At 37.1% G+C, this 22,976-nt stretch overlaps 1 protein-coding gene and 1 pseudogene across 1 annotated transcript in view; both read right to left on the minus strand.

Annotated features, from left to right (window-relative positions):
- The window catches only part of LOC137235840 (transcriptional activator cubitus interruptus-like), a 195,168-nt gene that overhangs the window by 102,934 nt on the left and 69,258 nt on the right, over positions 1 to 22,976 (minus strand). The window lies entirely within an intron of this gene.
- Positions 20,481 to 21,402, minus strand: LOC137235841 (uncharacterized; annotated as a pseudogene).

Consider the following 22,976-nt stretch of genomic DNA (forward strand, 5'->3'; position numbering starts at 1 on the left):
AATGGGACAAGGAACAACTAAGAAAGTGTCAGCTAGAAGACACAGATCTGTCAGATGTTATGCAAGGGCTCGAACGAAACGAAAGACCAAGCAGAGAGGAGATGTCAGCAGAGAGTCCCATTGCGAAATCATATTGGGCACAGTGGAACAGTTTAGAATTGATATCCGGTTGCTTGCATCGAGTATGGGAGAGTGAGGATGGTCAATGCAAGAAGAAACTGAGAGTTGTTCCCAGAAAGAGGATTCCTGACGTGCTCAGCGAGCTGCACAATGGTCCAAGTGGAGGTCATCTTGGAATCACGAAGACACTCGAGAAAATTAAGCAGAGATTCTATTGGGTTGGTTGCCGTCAGTCGGTCACCGAGTGGATTGCCAATTGCGAGGTATGCAACAGAGCGAAAGGGCCCAAAACCCGAAGTCATGGTCAGATGAAGAAGTATATTTCAGGTGCACCATTTGAAAGGATCGCCATGGATGTCGCAGGTCCATTTCCTACTAGCAACGGCGGAAACAAATATGTACTGGTGGTTATGGATTATTTCAGTAAATGGCCAGAGGTATACCCAATCCCAAACCAAGAAGCAGAAACAGTAGCCGAAGTGGTTAAAAACGAATGGGTTGCAAGGTATGGTGTACCAATGGAGTTACATTCTGACCAAGGCAGGAATTTTGAACCAGCTGTGTTCCAAGAAATGTGCAAGAAGTTGGGCATTCGAAAAACACGGACAACTGCATTGCATCCTCAGTCCGATGGTATGGTGGAACGTTTCAATAGAACATTGGAGGAGCATTTAAGGAAAGTAGTAGACAAGTACCATAAGGACTGGGATACACACATATCATTATTCTTGATGGCCTACCGATCGGCAGTACATGACACAACTGGCCAAACTCCCGCAAAGGTAATTTTTGGCAATGACCTTCGACTGCCAGCTGATTTGAAGTATGGGATAGATGCCGATGCGGAGAGGAATGTCAAGAAATCCACTGGTGCCTTGGAAGAAGAGCTGAGAGAGATACACGATCTGGTAAGGCAACGAGCAAAGATTATGAGTGACAAGATGAAAGCGAGGTACGATAAAGCAAGTAACTGGGAGGGCCCATACAAAGTTGTAAAACGAATCAACGATGTAGTGTACCGCATACAAACCACTACCAAACTACGAACCAAAATGAAAGTGGTTCATCTGGAGAGGCTAGCAGCGTTTAGATCGAGAGATTTGTCTGATCCGAACGATCAGACTTAAGTGGAGGGCAGTGTCACGGATATTAGCATCACTAAGCTATACCATCACTAAGGCGATGCTAAGGCCATGCTAAGCGATATTTACGTCAATAATCAAATCATTTACACACATATATAAGGCAGCCGAGAGATGTCACACACAGATGCATTTACTTATACACCTATGTGTGCGCGAGAGACTGTAAACTACAAACATTCACATCAATAATTCAATCATTATGTATCTACATAAACGAATAAATAATTGCGTCTACACATATGTACCATGTACGTATACGAGTAGCGGAGAGTCAATGCACAAACACATGCATATATCTGAGATACTCCTGTAAGTATGCAATGAGAAAAACTATAAAATTGTGCAATTGTAGTTACAGCTGAGATGTTTGAGAGCTAATGGACTAGTAGATTCTGGAAGCGCCTAGAAGATGCGAATGTTAAAGTCAAAGAGTATAAAAGGTGACAGATGTAGAGGCGCTGGAATTCAGTTTGATTTGAGCTGTCAAGCAGTTTCGATTAAGCGCTATCTAGCGAGCTATAGCAGTATTATTTTGAATAGTAGAGTTTCATTTAAGCTGTCAGTTTGGTTATTAAGCTATTCGTTGCACAGTTTGAGTGTTATCATGAAGTATTTTAATAAAGGCCATGTTTCCATTATTCAATATTGGAGTTATTTATTCAACAGTTTAGCGATACGAACCTAGCAAAAGGGAAAATAAGAGGATTTGCAAGCAAATTCGTTACAATATATTTTTTTGCAATTTCAGCACCATTTTAACAGCTAGAAGTTTCAAATTTCACCAAATTTTTACGTGTATAGCATGTATTGTTGTCTAAAAAAATCATTGAGATCGGTGGTATACAAGTTAAACTTTTAAAAATTGGAATCTCTAAAAAAATATATTTTTACACGGGTCTCGCGTGCTCCTTTATTGAATGTAAACTTATATCAGATCTTTACACAATAATAATGCTTACAATCTAACCTAAGTTTGCCTTACCGCGATGAAAGTGAAAACTGCTGATCATGCACTTCCCACAGGTGAGTTTTTTTATTTTAATTTGGTTTCCATTTACCGCTTACTGTTCACACGGTATGCTTTGCACGTGTTGCGGCTTCAGCACCTTTCTCAGTTTGCTATTTCTGGAGTATTATGTGTCTGAATATTTGTTTTTTTTTTATATTATATAAATATGTGCCGTGGTAACAAACCCCCCACCCAAAAAATTTATTCCCGTTAATTTGGATTGTAGCGTTATTAAAGTGAATGACAAAGGTTCCGTTTAGAGTTTTAGAATCTTCGTTTATTAGGGCATAGCCCCTGAAGTCGTTTAGGAATATAACTCCAGGTGACAGATCCTCAAAGTGGAATGTGCTGACTGTGTGTGACGGTGCAGTTCGGCAAACGGCTTGTTAAAAAATTACTAATACAATAAAATGGCGGCCACCGTGGTGTGATGGTAGCGTGCTCCGCCTACCACAACGTATGGCCTGGGTTCGCACCCCGGGTAAAGCAACATCAAAATTTTGGAAATAAGGTTTTTCAATTAGAAGAGATTTTTTCTAAGCGGGGTCGCCTTTCGGCAGTGTTTGGCAAGCGCTCCGAGTGTATTTCTGCCATGAAAATCTCTCAGTGAAAACTCGTCTGCCTAGCAGATGCCTTTCGGAGTCGGCATAAAACATGTAGGTCCCGTCCGGCCAATTTGTAGGGAAAATCAAGAGGAGCACGACGCAAATTGGAAGAGAAGCTCGGCCTTAGATCTCTTCGGAGGTTATCGCGCCTTATATTTATTTATTTATTTTTTTAATACAATAATCATTACTTAAATCTAGCAAATCGTCTTTTAAGCATATTTGTAGTGCGTTATATTGTCTATAATTTCTTTTTATTCCATACATAGTTTTTTCACAGCTAAGGATTGAATTAAAATTTATTTTGTTCATTTTATTATTTTTCTTTACTGCTCTGATATCGGTAGTTTGGCAAATTTGATTCTCTCTTGTTAGTAAACTTATAATATAGATGATTGTCTTGCCATTGGTTGCTATTTCAATTTCCGAAAATTCTAGAGCTTCGTCTAAATTTACGAATGGGATATTATCCTTATCAAAGATTTTTTTAGCAATACCAATTTCTTCGGTCGACAAAATATATGAATTTACTATATTGGCCTTTGCCCAATGTATCGCGTAATCCATGTTCACAACTTCCTCTTTCATAATTTCTAACTCGTATTTTAATTCTAACAAGTAAGAACGGGACTGTCTTCGGCTGCGCTGAAGACTTCATACCTTTCATGAATGGGGCTGAACAATAATCTTATCCCGTTCGTAATCTCCGATTAATCGGATGTATAAGATAAGAAATATATAGTGAACAGATCTACATACCTAAACGATTTTTAAGATAAATATAAAATAAAAAAACAGGTAGGTACTTTGTGTGAGGATGCAAAGTTTCAGGTTTTTTGTGGTCTGCGTGTAAAAACTATAACTACGAATAAAGTATTTCAACAATATATGACGTAAACGTATCTATTTGATGAAATTTGATGAATTTTGAAGCTTCTAGCCGTAAAACAGGGGCAAAAATTACAGTTTATATGGGGTATATAATATGTATACCACCGTCTCTATCATTTTGTCAGACAACAATATATGCTATACACGTAAGCATTTGGTGAAATTTGAAGCTTCTAGCTGTTAAAATGGGTAAGAGATTGCGCAAATTTCTTATCTGAACAATCGGCTGTATGAGATATAAACTATATATACCACCGGTCTCTATGATTTTTTCAGACAACAATATATGCTATACACGTAAGCATTTGGTGAAATTTGAACATATCTAAACGATTTTTAAGACAAATATAAAATAAAAAAGGAAGAACGGGATTGTCTTCGGCTGTGCCGAAGACTACATACCTTTCATGAATGGGGCTGAACAATAATCTTATCCCGTTCGTAATCTCCGAATAATCGGATGTATAAGATAAGCAATATATAGTGAACAGATCTACATACCTAAACGATTTTTAAGATACATATAAAATAAAAAACAGGTAGGTACTTTGTGTGAGGATGCAAAGTTTCAGGTTTTTTTTGGTCTGCGTGTAAAAACTATGACTACGAATCACGTATTTCAACAATATATGATGTAAACGTAACTATTTGATGAAATTTGATGAATTTTGAAGCTTCTAGCCGTAATAAAGGTCCAAAAACTACAGTTTAAATGGGGTATATAATATATATATCACCGATCTCTATGATTTTTTCAGACAACAATATATGCTATATACGTAAGCATTTGGTGAAATTAAAAGCTTCTAGCTGTTAAAACGGGGCAGATATTGCGCAAAGTTTCTTATCTGAACAATCGGTTGTATGAGATATATACTATGTATACCACCGATCTCAATGATTTTTTCAGACATCAATATTTGCTATACACGTAAGCATTTGGTGAAATTTGAAGCTTCTAGCTGTTAAAATGGGGCCGAAATCGCAAAAAAAAATATATATATACTATATATATATACTATATATATGCTATAGTGGTCCGGTCCGGCCGGTTCCGACAAATGTCTAATTGGACACCCAAATACACCCGCTCACCAAATTTTATCCAGATATCTCAAAAATTGGGGGACTAGTTTGCATACAAACAGACAGACGGACAGACGGACATGGCTAAATCAACTCATCTCTTCATCCTGATTATTTCGGTATACTTAATGGTGGGTCTATCCATTTTGCTTTAAGGACTTACAATTTTGGGTTTCGTGACGAAATTAATTTACTATTTCATTTTCATGAAAGGTATAAAGATGCCTCTATGTCTTTACTCTTGTCGTTTCGTATGTCCTTCATAATATGGTTTATAATATTTGTGATTTCATTAACTTTTTCTAATGTAAGCTTATTAATGAGGACTTGATTGTTGTTGTTTTCTAAAACGTTATTTGCTTTGTTCAGAACTATTTCATCGTCCTCATGGTCTGGACTTCCCGCAATCCATTTCCGTGCACTGCCAAAAAATTGAGCGACCTTTTTGATCTTTTTTCTATCCTTAAATTATTAATATGGGCCTTCACTTGGGATATTAAGAGGGATATAAAAGGGTAATTCGGATTTCTGTAGAATTTTTCTGCTTTTGTCGTTGTTTCTATGTTCCAGTATTTCTGTATATTTGTCGATGTTTATTTCGTGTATTATCCTAAATTGTCCTGTCTGTAGTCTAGCCTTTCCTTTTTCTATTGTCATTAATTGGGAGATCGAATAGTCTAATATCTGTACCTCTGCGAGGCATAGTGGTAAAAGAAATCTGAAAAAAGAAAATTTTATTGTAGTAGTTAATTCCGTATCCTACTTTTATGGACGATTAGTCCTCTTTCGCTCACTACCGTGCTGTTCCTGTCTTCTTTAACTACTTCCCTACTATATAATTTGCTTATTTTTGTTCCTAACCTCCTATTTTTTTTTACAAATATGACTTGTCCTGGCAAGTAGGATTTGAGCGTTTGTTTACTTTTATTATGAAATTCAATATCCTTATTTTGTTTTTGTGTTAACTTTTGCAAATTCTCGTATCTTGTTTTTTCTATATCTTCGGGCGTGAAATTTATATGAATATGTCGACCGGTCTTTTCTATGAAACTGAGTGAATGGTATGATTGTACTCGGATACTGCTCTTTATAAAAGTTCCTCAAAGTTTCGATGTCCCCCATTATCTTTCACACAGCGCATTATCTCACTTAGGGTGGATTGGAATCTTTCCACTTGGCCGTTAGCCTGGCTTTTATATGGGGGAGTAGTATAAACTTCGATGCCTAATTCGTCTTTCATCATAAACTACATTGAAATACAATTTAACGATGGTTCATTATCGATCACTATTATCTTCGGGACGCCGAAGGATAATATTATACCCCTTAAGGGTCTCCTTACATCCTCTATGGCCCTACTATTTAGCATTCTTGTTACTGCATATTTCGCAAACTTATCTAGTGCAGTCATAACTCTCTTCCCTTCGGTTAAAAAGATGTCTATATGGACTGTGTGTCCTGGGAAGGTTGGCAATGGGGTTGCTGCTATTTTTGGGTTGTTAGGGTGCCTATCATACTTGCTTTCTTTACATACCGTGCAGTTTGTTATTAGTCGCTTGATTTTGTTCATCATCCCGGGAAAATAACTTTTCTCTATGATCTGTACCGCGTTCCTATGTGCTCTTAGATGTCCTTTCAAAATAATATTTTCCTGCTCTTGCTCGTTAGTTATGTCCTCCACCAACTTCTGGGTGTACCTACATTTATAGTTGCTAAAGTGTTGGATAGACGTTTTGTATTATACCCATAGTCCTCTCGTCGTTTTGGATTCCGTTGATTACGGATGGGTTTAGGTATCTTTTGAAAAAATCTTTAATCTTTTGCTCGTCGAAAAATAGTTCGTTAACTGTATGCTGGTGTACGGTTGGGAAGATTAATTTGAATTGGTAAGATGGCGTTTCTGAATGCTCGAGGAAAATTTGGTTTTTGAACATGTTAATCGGTACCTCCGTGCAGGGAATTAGATTGTGTCCTGAACTCTCATCACTATGGGTAGTGGGTGTAAGCGAATTTATTTGAGCGGGTATTCTTGATAGTGCGTCTGCGACTACATTCGATTTAGCGGGCTAGTAGATAAACTCATAGTTATGTTCTTCCAAGATGGCTTTCCATCTTTTCACCTTACTGTTCGTATTTTTGTGGCACAGGGCATACGTAAGAGGCTGGTATTCGGTCCATATCTTAATTTACTTAGAGCCGTACAGATAACTGCGCATATAATTAAGAGACCAGATTATTGCGAGCATCTCTTTTTCATTGACGGCATAGTTCTCTTCTGTCTTGCTCAAAGTTCTTGAAATATAGGTGATGGGCCTTCCATCTTGTGAAAGGACAGCTCCTATTGCAAAATGGGAGGCGTCAGTGGTCAATTCGAAATCTTTCTCAAAGCTCGGGTGAGCAAGGACAATATCCCTTGATATTAGTGAAGTCTTTAATTTGTTAAATGCATTTAAAGCTTCTTTGTCGAGTTTTATTTCGATCTTCCTAGACTGATTTTTTGAAACATTCCCGGCTTCTCCTCGAAGGATTGCAGCTAAAGGTTTGGCTAATTTGGAGTAGTCCCTAATAAAACGACGGTAGTAGCCTGACATACCTAGAAATGATATTAGTTCCTTCAGATTCTTTGGCACTGTGAACTGTGCTACGGCCTCTACCTTCTTGGGATTGGTTTTTATGCCATCGGGAGTGACGACGTATCCTAGGAATTCGACTTCCTGTTTAGCGAACTCGCATCTAGTTTTATCTTCATGTTCGCTTCTTCTAATGTTTTAAATACTAATTTAATATTCCTTAAGTGTTACTCTTCGGTTTTACCGAATATTATAACGTCATCAATATAGGCGTAGCATCTAATTCCGATGTGATGGCGAAGTATGTCATCTAATGCTCTTTGGAACGTAGAAGGGGCATTTTTAAGCCCGAAAGGTAATGGGAGAAATTCGTATTTTCCGTTATTTACGGAAAATGCCGTTTTCTCCATATTAGATTCACGAAGGGGTATTTGATGGAACCGCTCTTAAGATCTATAACGGTAAATATTTTATTGTTTCCGAGGTTGGCCAGGACCTCGTTATTTTCGGGTATTGGATATTTGTCTGGGATAGTTACGGCGTTAAGTTTCCGGTAGTCGATGACCATTCTATATTTGTTTTCGCCTGAACCGTTGGTTTTCTTATTGACTATCCAGACCGGGGAGTTGTAAGGAGATTTAGATCTCCTTTTTATTCCATTAGCAAGAAGTTCTTCGACTTTACGTTCTGTTTCTTCTTTCAGAGCCATTGGGTATGGGTACGGTTTGGAGTAGACCGGGTGTCTGTCGTTGTTCTAATTTCGCCTTTGACCAGCGTAGTATACGTCAGTTTTTGGTGACTGGTGTCGTGGTTGTAGCATTCCTGTTCGCAATTCTCCATTCCATTTTGTCTCATTAAATTATCATCTGATTTTGGAAATTGGTTCGACGTTCCATAGCTATTGGGGTTTGTATTCCCCCCATATATTTGGTCAGGATCTTCATATACTTGTTGCTCACTTGGATTTACTGATCCCGTATCAACATGGAAGTTCCTTTGAATCTTATTGGGTTGATGCATATGTTGAGATGAGAGGGGAAGCTTCTGTGCGTAATTAAAAAAAAATAAATGTAAGGCGCGATAACCTCCGAAGAGATCTAAGGCCGAGCTTCTCTTCCAATTTGCGTCGTGCTCCTCTTGATTTTCCCTACAAATTGGCCGGACGGGACCTACATGCTTTATGCCGAGTCCGAACGGCATCTGCAAGGCAGATGAGTTTTCACTGAGAGCTTTTCATGGCAGAAATACACCCGGAGCGCTTGCCAAACATTGCCGAGGGGCGACCCCGCTTAGAAAAATTTTCTTCTAATTGAAAAACCTTATTTCTAATATTTTGATGTTGCTTTGCCCGGGAGTTGAACCCAGGACATACGGTGTGATAGGCGGAGCACGCTACCATCACACCACGGTTGGCCTGTTTTGGTAATTTACCTGTCTTGAGTGGATAGAATGGTCTACGCCCATAGGGACAGGTGGTTTAGGTGGTAAGTTAGGCCTATTCGTATTAGGATGGTTTGCTTGATTGTTATAACCGAATTGATTCATACGGAATCCTTGGTTATTTTGAGGGTAATTGTAGTTATTAGGTGACGTAAATGGTTGTTGCTGACGATACGTTTGTGGTTTATACCTATTCGGTTGTCGATTAAATGTTTGCGTTCTTGGTATAAAATTAGTTCTAGGCGTCGTACAATATGTCAATTCGGGATAAAATGGTCTATTATTATTATAATTTGCTTTTTTCGAGGAGGTCGGGATGGTGCGTAGTTGAAGGTTTTGTTCATGCTATGTGTATGATTCATACGAAATGCCATATTGTCCAGTTTCTGACACAGGTGTAATGCCTGTGGCAGTGTGGTTGGTTCGCGGATGCTAAGGAGACGAGGAAGGCTTCCGGTAAGTACGCGAACGAAGGTATCGAAAGCTTTATCTCTGTACGAGTTCGTCTTGGTTCTCATTGATTTCTCTCCTAAGTCTAGGCAGGATATCTTGCCTAGGAAAAGGGACAGATGTTGGTGAACTTTTTGGTAAAACGTCGGGATGTCGTCGTTTCTTTGGGTCAGAGTTGTCATTTGGTACTCGAGCGTACCAATATCTCTTTTACCTGAATAATGCATCATAAGGCATATCCTAATTTGTGCCTAATCGAGCGGTGTACTACACGATTCTAGCGCAGTGTCGGCGTCGCCGAAAATTTTGTGCCTAACTGTATGGAGTATTGAAAAGTACTTTGGTGTATTCCTCAATCCTTCGTAAACCTTAAATATTCTGTCGACGCTTTTCCGCCAGGAGTTCAATTCTCCTGGACGTCCCGAGAACTCGCGTAGGCATTTGACCATATCTGGTATTTTGTCTAATTCTTTAATGTTATTTACGTTCACTATCGGGTTGATAAAAATCATTTATTGGTGGAGCGTTAATTCTCTCTATCACTTCTTTAACGATTGTTTCTACTAATGAGGAATTAGAGGTAGAGGGGTTTTCTTGTTTTGGGAGATATCCCTGCTGGGAAGACCCATATTCCAACCTAAGTTGATTCAATTGATTAACAAATTCTTCCGCAGTATCCGGCATTTTTCTCAACAGAGCAATTAGATTTCCTTAAAATTTTTAGTTTTTATTATTTTTAATTCATTTTTAGTAAACCGCTTTTGATCCTTTTTTTCTAAAAAAAATCTTTACCTTTCTAAAACTTGCAAGGACAATTCTTTAAATTTCACTTTTTGTTTCCTTTTTTCTAAGATTTCTTATTATTCTTCTTCTTAAATTTTGTATTCGAATTTTTCTTTTCTTCCTGCTTTTGTTTCTTTTTTCTAAAAAATTTTTTTCCTTTCAAAATATTGCAAAGTCAATACTTGGAATTTCACTTATTATTTTTACTTTTGTTTCTTTTTTCTCTAAGGTTTATTATTCTTCTTCTTTTTAACCTTTTTTATATGAATTTTTCCTTTTCAGTTGTATCTTCGATAATAATTTTTTTTATCTCACAATTTCTTTTACATAATAAAAACGATTTCAGTTTTTGTTAATTAATTTTTGCTTTCTTATATAAAAAACATTGGTACAGCGAAGGTCATTGGGGTTGATGAGTGGTTCGAATTTATCCTGTTTCCTTTCTGGTACTAAGGGTTCTAGGCCCTCCTTTTTTCAGGTCCTTGCAAAGTGTCACAGTGTATGCCACATTTAGTTTACACACGCGTAGCCGTACTTTTTGTTTTTCGGGCTAATACCACTTTCGCACGCTGGTTCCTGCTCGGGCGCCAGTTAAACTTTTAAAAATTGGAAACTTTAAAAAAATATATTTTTTACACGGGAGACGTGCTCCTTTATTGAATGCAAACTTATATCTGATCTTTACACAATAATAATGCTTACAATCTAACCTACGTTTGCCTTACCGCGATGAAAGTGAAAACTGCTGATCATGCACTTCCCACAGGTGAGTTTGTTTATTTTAATTTGGTTTCCATTTACCGCTTACTGTTCACACGGTTTGCTTTGCACGTGTTGCGGCTTCAGCAATTTTGTCTGTTTGCTATGTCTGGAGTATTATATGTCTGAATATTTGTTTTTTTATATTATATAAATGTGTGCCGTGGTAACATAGGTAACATACATAGTATATATCTCATACAACCGATTGTTCAGATAAGAAACTTTGCGCAATTTCTGCCCCATTTTAACAGCTAGAAACTATACATTTCACCAAATGCTTACGTATATAGCATATATTGTTGTCTGAAAATATCATAGAGATCGGTGGTATATATATTATATACCCCATATAAACTGTAATTTTTGCCCCTTTTTTACGGCTAGAAGCTTCAAAATTCAACAAATTTCATCAAATAGTTACGCTTAAGTCATATATTGTTGAAATACGTGATTCGCAGTCATAGTTTTTACATGCAGACCACAAAAAACGTGAAGCTTTGCATCCTCACACAAAGTACCTGCCTATTTTTATACTCAGTTGAGCAGAGCTCACAGAGTATATTAACTTTGATTGGATGAAGGTTGGTTGTACAGGTATAAACGAATCGAGATAGATATAGACTTCCATATATCAAAATCATCAGTATTGAAAAAAATTTGATTCAGCCATGTCCGTCCGTCGGTCCGTCCGTCCGTCCGTCTGTCCGTCTATCCGTTAACACGATAACTTGAGTAAATTTTGAGTTATCTTGATGAAATTTGGTATGTAGGTTCCTGGGCACTCATCTCAGATCGCTATTAAAATTGAACGATATTGGACGAACGAGATCGGTCCTATATATAGTATATATCCACACAACCGATTTTTAAGATAAGAAAATTTTCGTAATTACTACCCTATTTTAAAAACTAGAGGCTTCAAATTTCAACAAATGCTTACGTATATAGCAGATATTGTTGTCTGAAAAAATCATAAAGATCGGTGGTATATATAGTATGTATATGGTGGTATATATAGTATATATATATATTTTCGCAATTTCAGCCACATTTTAACAGCTGGAAGCATCAAATTTCACAAAATGCTTACATGTGTAGCGCATATTGTTGTCTGAAAAAATCATAGAGATCGGTGGTATATATAGTATGTATCTCATACAACAACTGTTCAGATAAGAAACTTTTCGCAATTTCTACCCCATTTTAACTCCTATAAGCTTCAAATTTCACTGATTGCTTACGCATATAGTATATATTGTTGTGTGAAAAAATTATAGAGATCGGTGATATATATAATATATATAGTACAAATATATTTTTTTTTGCAATTTCAGCCCCATTTTAACAGCTAGAAGCTTCAAATTTCACCAAATGCTTACGTGTATAGCATATATTGTTGTCTGAAAAAATCATTGAGTTCGGTGGTATACATAGTATATATCTCATACAACCGATTTTTCAGATAAGAATCTTTGCGCAATTTCTGCCCCATTTTAACAGCTAGAAGCTTCAAATTTTACTAAATGCTTACGTATATAGCATGTATTATTGTCTGAAAAGATCATAGAGATCGGTGGTATATATATTATGTACCCCATATAAACTGTCATTTTTGCCCCTTTTTACGGCTAGAAAATTCAAAATTCATCAAATTTCATTAAATAGTTACGCTTACGTCATATATTGTTGATATACGTGATTCGCAGTCATAGTTTTTACATGCAGACCACAAAAAACCTGAAGCTTTGCATCCTCACACAAAGTCACTTTGATTGAATAACGGTTGGTTGTAGGAATCGAGATAGATATAGACTTCCATATATCAAAATCATCAGTTTCGAAAAAAAAAAATTTGATTGAGCAATGTTCGTCCGTCCTTCCGTCCGTCTTTCCGTTAAAACGATAACTTGAGTAAAGTTTGAGGCATCTTGATGAAATTTGGTATGTAGGTTCCTGGGCACTCATCTCAGATGCTATTTAAAATGAACGATATCGGTTATAACACCGCCCACTTTTTCGATATTGAAAAGTTCGAAAAACCGAAAAAATGCGATAATTCATTGCCAAAGCCGGACAAAGCGATGAAACTTGATATGGTTGTTGACCTTATGACGCAGAATAGAAAATTAGTAAAATTTTGGACAATGGGCGTGGCACCGCCCACTTTTTAAAGAAGGTTTTTTAAAAGTTTTGCAATCTGTAATTTGGCAGTCGTTGAAGATATCATGATGAAATTGGTCAGGAACGTTACTACTATTATGTGCTAAACAAAAAGTGGCAAAATCGGATAAAGAACACGCCCACTTTTTAACAAAAAAAATTTTTTAAGTCAAATTTTAACAAAAAATTGAATATCTTTACTGTATATAAGTAAATAATGTCAACATTCAACTCCAGTAATAATATGGTGAAACAAAATACAAAAATAAAGGAAATTTTCAAAATGGGCGTGGCTCCGCCCTTTTTCATTTAGTTTGTCTAGAATAATTTTAATGCCATAAGTAAAACAAAAATTTACCAATCCTTCTGAAATTTGGTAGGGGCATGGACTCTATGACGTGAAAATGGGCGAAATCGGTTGAAGCCACGCCCAGTTTTTTTACACAGTCGACCGTCTCTCGTTCCGCTCGGCATTTAACACGAAAACTTGAGCAAAAACCGATATATATCTTTACTAAAGTTAGTCCAAGTACTTATCAGAACTCACTTTATCTTGGTATAAAAAGTGGCCGATATCCGACTATAACCACGCCCACATTTTCGATATCGAAAATTACGAAAAATGAAAAAAATGCCATAATTCTATACCAAATACAAATTTGATTGGCTTATTGACGCAAAATATAACTTTAGAAACAACTTTGTAAAATGTGTGTGACACCTACCATATTAAGTAGAAGAAAATGAAAAAGTTCTGCAGGGCGAAATTAACTGGAATCTTTGCAGGAATACTTTTCGCGGTATTCCATATATAAATAAATTAGCGGTACCCGACAGATGATGTTCTGGGTCACCCTGGTCCACATTTTGGTCGAAATTTCGAAAACGCCTTCACATATACAACTAAGGGCCACTCCCTTTTAAAACCCTAATTAGTGCTTTTAATTTGATACCCATATCATACAAACACATTATAGAATCAGCCCTGGTTCACCTTTATGGCGTTATCTCGAAAAGGCGTCCATCTATAGAACTAAGGCCCAATCCCTTTTAACACCTTTCATTTGATACCTATATCGTACAAACGCATTCTCGAGTCACCCCTGGTCCACCTTTATGGCGATATCTGGAAAAGGCGCCCACATATAGAACTTGGACCCACTCCCTTTTAAAATACTCACTAACACCTTTTATTTCATACCCACATCGTACAGGCACATTCTAGAGTCACCCCTGGGCCACTTTTATGGCGATATCTCGAAAAGGCGTCCACCTATATAACTAAGGCCCACTCCTTTTTAACATACTCATTAACACCTTTCATTTGATACCCATATCGTACATGCACATTCTAGAGTCACCCCTGGGCCACTTTTATGGCGATATCTCGAAAAGGCGTCCACCTATATAACTAAGGCCCACTCCTTTTTAACATACTCATTAACACCTTTCATTTGATACCCATATCGTACATGCACATTCTAGAGTCACCCCTGGGCCACTTTTATGGCGATATCTCGAAAAGGCGTCCACCTATATAACTAAGGCCCAACTCCCTTTTAAAATACTCATTAACACCTTTCATTTGATACCCATATCGTACATGCACATTCTAGAGTCACCCCTGGGCCACTTTTATGGCGATATCTCGAAAAGGCGTCCACCTATATAACTAAGGCCCACTCCTTTTTAACATACTCATTAACACCTTTCATTTGATACCCACATCGTACAGGCACATTCTAGAGTCACCCCTGGGCCACTTTTATGGCGATATCTCGAAAAGGCGTCCACCTATATAACTAAGGCCCACTCCTTTTTAACATACTCATTAACACCTTTCATTTGATACCCATATCGTACATGCACATTCTAGAGTCACCCCTGGGCCACTTTTATGGCGATATCTCGAAAAGGCGTCCACCTATATAACTAAGGCCCACTCCTTTTTAAAATACTCATTAACACCTTTCATTTGATACCCATATCGTACAGGCACATTCTAGAGTCACCCCTGGGCCACTTTTATGGCGATATCTCGAAAAGGCGTCCACCTATATAACTAAGGCCCAACTCCCTTTTAAAATACTCATTAACACCTTTCATTTGATACCCATATCGTACAAACATATTCTAGAGTCACCCCTGGTCCACCTTTATGGCGATATCTCGCAAAGGCGTCCACCTATAGAACTAAGGCCCACTCCATTTTAACATTAACATCTTTTATTTCATACCCATATCGTACAGGCACATTCTAGAGTCACCGCTGGGCCACCTTTATGGCGATATCTCGAAAAGGCGTCCACCTATATAACTAAGGCCCACTCCCTTTTAAAATACTCATTAACACCTTTCTTTGATACCCATATCGTACAGGCACATTCTAGAGTCACCCCTGGTCCACCTATATGGTGATATCTGGAAAAGGCGCCCACATATAGAACTTGGGCCCACTCCCTTTTAAAATACTCATTAACACCATTCATTGCATACCCATATCGTACAAACATATTCTATAGTCACCCTTGGTCCACCTTTATGGCAATATCTCGAAAAGGCGTCCACCTATAGAACTAAGACCCACTCCCTTTTAAAATACTCATTAACGCCTTTCATTTGATACCCATATCGTACAGGCACATTCTAGAGTCACCCCTGGTCCACCTTTATGGCGATATCTCAAAACGGCGTCCACCTATGGAACTAAGAATCACTCCCTTATAAAATACTCATTAACACCTTTCATTTGATACCCATATCGTACAAACATATTCTATAGTCACCCTTGGTCCACCTTTATGGCAATATCTCGAAAAGGCGTCCACCTAAAGAACTAAGACCCACTCCCTTTTAAAATACTCATTAACGCCTTTCATTTGATACCCATATCGTACAGGCACATTCTAGAGTCACCCCTGGGCCACCTTTATGGCGATATCTCGAAAAGGCGTCCACCTATATAACTAAGGCGCACTCCATTTTAAAATACTCATTAACACCTTTCATTTGATACCCATATCGTACATACACATTCTAGAGTCACCCCTGGTCCACCTTTATGGCGATATCTGGAAAAGGCGTCCACATATAGAACTAAGGCCCACTTCTTTTTAAAATACTCAGTAACACCATTCATTTCATACCCATATCGTACAAACACATTCTATAGTCACCCCTGGTACACCTTTATGGCGATATCTCGAAAAGGCGTCCACCTATAGAACTAAGGCCCACTCCCTTTTAAAATACTCATTAACGCCTTTCGTTTGATACCCGTATCGTAAAAGCTCATTCTAGAGTCACCCCTGGCCCACCTTTATGGCGATATCTCGAGAAGGCATCCACCTATAGAACTAAGGCCCACTCCCTTTTAAAATACTCATTAACACCTTTCATTTGATACCCATATCGTACATACACATTCTAGAGTCACCCCTGGTCCACCTTTATGGCGATATCTGGAAAAGGCGTCCACATATAGAACTAAGGCCCACTTCTTTTTAAAATACTCATTAACACCTTTCATTTGAAACCCATATCGTACAAACAAATTGTAGTCACCCTTGGTCCACCTTTATGGCGATATCTCGAAAAGGCGTCCACCTATAGAACTAAGCCCACGCCCTTTTAAAATACTCACTAAAACCTTTCATTTGATACCAATATCGTACAAACAAATTCTAGAGTCAGCCCTGGTCCACCTTTATGGCGATATCCCTAAATGGCGTCCACCACGCCCACGCCTTTTTAAAATATTCATTCACACCTTTCATTTGATACCCATGTCGTACAAACACATTCTAGAGTCACCCCTGGTCCACCTTTTTGTTGATATCTCGAAAATAACTATGGCCCACTCCCTTCTAAAATACTCTTTAATACCTTCCATTTGATACCCATGTCATACAAACACATTCCAGGGTTACCCTAGGTTCATTTTCCTACATGGTGATTTTCCCTTATTTTGTCTCCATAGCTCTCAGCTGAGTATGTAATGTTCGGTTACACCAGAATTTAGCCTTCCTTACTTGTTTATTTTATATTTATCTTAAAAATCGTATAGCATATATTGTTGTCTGAAAAAATCATAGAGACCGGTGGTATATATTGTATATATCTCATACAACCGAATGTTCAGATAATAAACTTTTCGCAATTTCTACCCCATTTTAACAGCTATAAGCTTCAAATTTCAACAATTGCTTACGTATATAGTATATATTTTTGTGTGAAAAATCATTTAGATTCGTGGTATATATAGTATATATATACTATATATATTTTTTTTTTTTTGCAATTTCAGCACCATTTTAACGGCTATAAGCTTCAAATTTAACCAAGTGCTTACGTGTATAGCATATATTTTTGTCTGAAAAAATCATAGATCTCGGTGATATATATAGTATATATCTCATACAACCGATTGTTCAGATAAGAAACTTTGCGCAATTTCTGTCCCATTTTAACAGCTAGAAGCTTAAAATTTCACCAATTGCTTACGTATATAGCATATATTTTTGTCTGAAAAAATCATAGAGATCGGTGGTATATGTATTATATACCACATATAAACTGTAATTTTTGCCACTTTTTTACGGGTAGAAGCTTCAAATTTCAACAAATTTCATCAAATAGTTACGTTTGCGTCATATATTGTTGAAATACATGATTCATAGTCATAGTTTTTACATGCAGACCACAACAAACCTGAAATTTTGCATCCTCACACAAAGTACCTACCTATTTTATATTTTATATTTATCTTAAAAATCGTTTAGGTATGTACATCTGTTCACTATATATTTCTTATTTTATACATCCGATTATTTGGAGACTACGAACGGGATAAGATTATTGTTCAGCCCCATTCATGACAGGTATGAATTCTTCGGTACAGCCGAAAACAGTCCCGTCCTTAGTTGTTTCTTCCTCATTTAGGCTTCCACCTGCTGCTTTTAAATCATTGCATGCCTTTTCAAAATTATTTAAAAAATCTTCAACATTGTCGTAGTTATTTAGTTTCATTTCATCCAATTTTTATCTGTTTATAATTTGCATTACTGTAGATTTGGTTGAGTACATTTTTTTTAGTTTTTGGATCATTTCGAGGGTAGTTTTGTAGTCACTCAAATACTCTAACTGCTTATCTGATACGGCACTTATTAGTATTGTTTTTGCTTTTAAATCGCCTTTTACAATCTTCAGCCTTTTCATTTTCTTGCTTTTCTCTCATTGCAGGTTCAATTACATTCTTTAAGTCATCAACCTGAATTTCCAGCTACTAAAATTTGCGCCATCAAAAGTTGGAATGCAAATATCATACATTTTTGCATGCTTAGTAATTTTTTCTCCCTTTTTTATATTTTCTTCTTTTTCGTTTTTTAAGACCAATATTATTTTTAAAAATTAAATAAAGAGGTGTCTAATATAATTTTGCGTATCTTGGCTTTTATTAACTTCGTCGTTGTCTTTTTCAAAGTTCACCATGTGTTTATTTTCAGGTTTAGTTTCCAAATTTAGTTTTTGTTTTTTTAATTTTCTCACCAGGTGCTAATTTTTTAATGTTTTATTTCGCACCAGGTGCTGCTTTTTAATTTTCTATTTCGGACCCGTGATAATTTTTAATCTTTCTTGTTCACAAACCTCGCTCTCTACCATAATGAAATAACAGGATTAAGAGAAAAAACGATATAGGTTTTACTAAAACTTTATTTATTATGCATAAAGGCGATTACAAATTAAACGCAAAGTTTGTGTTATACGTTCGGTGAGAAACTGGTTTTTCTTTTACTCACTTGATGCAGCATACGTATAGCTCTTAGCTTTATACTATTAACATGTATTCATAATTGAGTATCTCTACATTTGTGTATTCTCAGATGATGTTAACCGACTCTCGTTACTCTGCAGAATTATGTTAAGGTGACCAGATTGTAACGAACCACGGTCGTTCCGGGTTTATAGCCAGGGTTATAACTCGGTCGATGGGTTCCCTTACAAAGAAAAGAACTTCTCTATGTTAACTTAAAGCGTACAATATATATATATTCAATTCTTGTTATAGAATTTCTACATTTTACTCAAGGCCTCTTTCCCTGTGATTTACCTGAAGTATATGCAGTAGGGCGGGTCGAATTAAAAATCGCTCGTTTCTCTCTGAAAATCGTATTCTAGGGATCAAAATATCAAACTTTGCCGAAGGAACCATACCTCTAAAACGAATTCTCATGCCCCCCCCCCCCCCCCCCAGGTAGGGGTAAATTTTGAAAAATCCCACTTTGACCCTAGAATATGATTTTCATAGAGCAATGGGCGATTTTTCTGCCTCCCCACAAACCGACCCGCCCTAATATGCAGCGTTCTAGGTATTTAAACAAACCGAGTGGTCACTACCAGTTGTTTCGTAGTGGTCGCTGCGCGTCCCACTATATACCTGTACTTTCCTGACTCATAACTTAAACAACCTGAGTGGTCACTACCAGTTGCTTCGAAGTGGTCGCTACGCGTCCCACTATATACCTGTATTTTCCTGACTCGTAACTTAAACAACCTGAGTGGTAACTACCAGTTGCTTCGTAGTGGTCGCTACGCGTCCCACTATATACCTGTACTTTCTGACTTGTAATATACGTAACTTAAAAAACCTGAGTGGTCACTACTAGTTGCTCTGTAGTGATCGCTACGCGTCCCACTGTATACCTATGCTTTGGCTGGTTGGCCCCTAACTGACTTTTGTTTGGTGGTTGTCGCTCCTTTTATACGATTTTTGGCAGTCGGCCGCCGCTATTTAGCAATATTTCTTATTAACTAATCTATAAGCTTTACAACAACTAATAACAATGTTCTTGCTGCGTTACTCTTTCGCATTACTTATGTAGGTAGGTATATTGGATTTACAACAAATAACAATACTCTTGCTTCAGTTTTCTTTCTAATTGCTTATCTATGTATATATGTATATGTATGTTCGTAACTTTCCATAGGCTGTACAAAAAGGATCCGCCTAAAACTTCAAGTAATTTACATTAAGAATATACTGTATAGAACTTACATTTCCCTTGTATTTTGTAAAATATATAACATATATATGTTTGTAAAAACATAGTTTTAAATTAATAAGTTTTTGCTTGGTGTTTTAAATTAAGGTATAAAATTCATATTTTGTATAAAATTCAAATATACAATTAAAAATCAAAATTTAGTATATGTTTGTGAAGTTCCCAAACGACTGCACTTTGGGGTCTTCGCAAATTGAATGTATATATTATAACAGTAACTTGGGGTATAATTTACATCATCTAGCTCTATATAATTGTTGACTGCACTTTCCATTTTCAAACAAATTATAAAAATATTTCCAAAGTTGGCTTTACCCTGGTAATTGTAATTGTAAATTGTACCTTTATATTTAGGCAAAACGAAAAATTGAAACTTATTTCTGCTTGTGACGATTTGCATTAAAAGTATATCCATGAAGTGAATTTTGTTTCCTCAAGTTCTTTTGAAATTACCAGGCGAAAAAAATTTTTTTTTTTAACATGAATTTAACTTATAGTATTTTACTTTAGTTAGAATACATTCAAAACTTCTTGCATCCTTTACCAACAAATTATGCATATATTTTTAATTGAAGCTCTATTGCACTAAATGGACAACAGGTATTTATAGAGAGATAAAATATTTCCCCAAAAAAGACCACAACTAATATACCCGCCAATGGCATCATAAAACTGGACATATACCAAGCTTGCTCTTCGAATTGCATCATAAAATGCATTTCTTATAACCCACTCAAATCTATTTTAATCGCCACCTTTGTTGCAGCCGCTAATGCTTTATGCGTTAAACGCATTTAATTATTGCGATAGCCTGCCGAGGCAGTCGCGACAATTGAACAACATAATCATATCACTAGTTTTAGCCACCTCAACGAAGGTCTCTGTTTTTACAATACCCAATGTTTCAATTTTAAAATGCGGTTGCCTTTAAGGTTAAACGTATTTCATCTGCTGCCTTATTTAACTTCTGACAAATATTTGCTGGAGCAGGTCCACGCATAAATACGACATTTAAGCTTGGACTATCCTCATCAAGATTATAATCGATTACATCTTCCACATTCGTCGTTTTAATGGAACACTTTGAGGAGTTGTCAACTTCATCATTGGGGCGCAATATCAGCACGAGTGGTAGAACATTTTTCAAACTACATGGTGCGCCTGCATAGAGATCCAAACATTCGGAGAAATAATATTCATGTTGAGGCCAAAGCTTATTGTGTCTACCACATGAAATTCTGCAAAACATGACGCGCTCATATAGAGATTTTCGCGTCTCAGTTGAAGAAGGTCAAACTGTACAAGCAAATTCATAAACCCATATATGTATGTACATGCATATGTAGTCGCGACAATTATTTGGTCACTTAATAATATGAAATTATTTAAAGAAGCTTCAAGGCGGTACGATCCCAAGAAAGGCTACAAAAACTATTTATAAACTGAAGGTGACTATAAGATCATAGTGGGAATATACCAACAACATTTACTCTGTCAAAACAGTCATAGGCGTACAAACGCCAACCCAGCTCAAGAGCACATTAGTAGCATATTGGGGACACTTAAGGAATTATTTATACATAGTCTGCAGTGTAACAAAGAATATAGTTTTACATATCCAGAACTAATAACAGATTTTATGCAATATTTAATGCCCAAGCGGGTGTCCACAGTATTTACCGTTGTATCCCGCATCACTGCCGATATATAAAACTCAAAGGTATGATGTATTCTCCGCGTTACTTAAAGGTTTACGTGTGCAGTGCAACGAACTAAGGAATAGCTTCAGACACAGTGTCATACTATGCTGCCACCATAACAAAGTAAATGAAAGTGAAGAACTTTTATTAGCGTACACAATAGCTCCTAGTAATGCGATATGGCGTAAACGTTCTCGATTCACTGGAATGTACGATTCATATAACTGACCGTGGATATGTGTACACCAGCACAAACAAAATTAGGCATTACACTCGCCTAATTTCTAATACGTTCACGGCATAAAACCAAAACTCATGATTGGATAATATTCCTTCGATGTCGGCATAAATGACATTACAAGGAAATGATGCTACGTCGATCGCCCATTTACATGGCGCGCATATTGCGTCAATACCGCAAGAGCACAGTTGGCTTGATATTTCAGCACTACCTACGCGAGTTGGCTACTTTCATACATCTTCGCCTCATATCAGGCCCGGTGAGTGCGTACTGCACTTGGCTTTGCAAAGTCATAGCCCTTCTAAAGGTTTTTCTCGATACGGAACAAAACATTTACTACATTGGTTTGTTAACCACCCTCTGAAGAAACAGTTGCTCAATTTGCAACCCCCATTTAGAATTTGACGCGCAAATCCTCTGGTTTAAAACCCAAGACTTCAGGTGAGAAAATAGAGCCAGAATCGTATACTTGAGTGATGAAAAAACCATAAGAGAAGGGCGGGGTTCTCAACATGTTCAGCAATGTTGCTGTACTGCATATGGCCGCCAACGCTAATATTAATAAGGCGGAAAAGCCCGGATGAAGTAAAACATTCTGCTGCCAAATCGAAAAGATTCACAACAACCTGCGAAGACTTATCACTGAGGGGCGAACCGCACATGTTGTAATTTGAGATAACCTACCACCAGAATAACTGTGAGATTTTGCAGATTCGTGAAATTTCTCGATTACTTTATTGTATAGAAATGATTACACGCGGTTTCATTTGGTGCATGGTGCGCTGATCATTTCAAATTTGCAGTTTAGCTTTCGTTTTACCCAATGCTTTCGAGTGATCTGAGGACTCCTCCACTGTAGAGTATGAATGTCGTAACCATAATATATTTTGTCCTTGTACCTCATATTCACGCTGCAACGCTTCCATTGCCCGGCTACTCACTGACCTAATAAC

The sequence above is a fragment of the Eurosta solidaginis genome, unplaced genomic scaffold, assembly GCF_040869045.1.
Source record: "Eurosta solidaginis isolate ZX-2024a unplaced genomic scaffold, ASM4086904v1 ctg00000779.1, whole genome shotgun sequence".
In the NCBI taxonomy this organism is placed as follows: domain Eukaryota; kingdom Metazoa; phylum Arthropoda; class Insecta; order Diptera; family Tephritidae; genus Eurosta; species Eurosta solidaginis.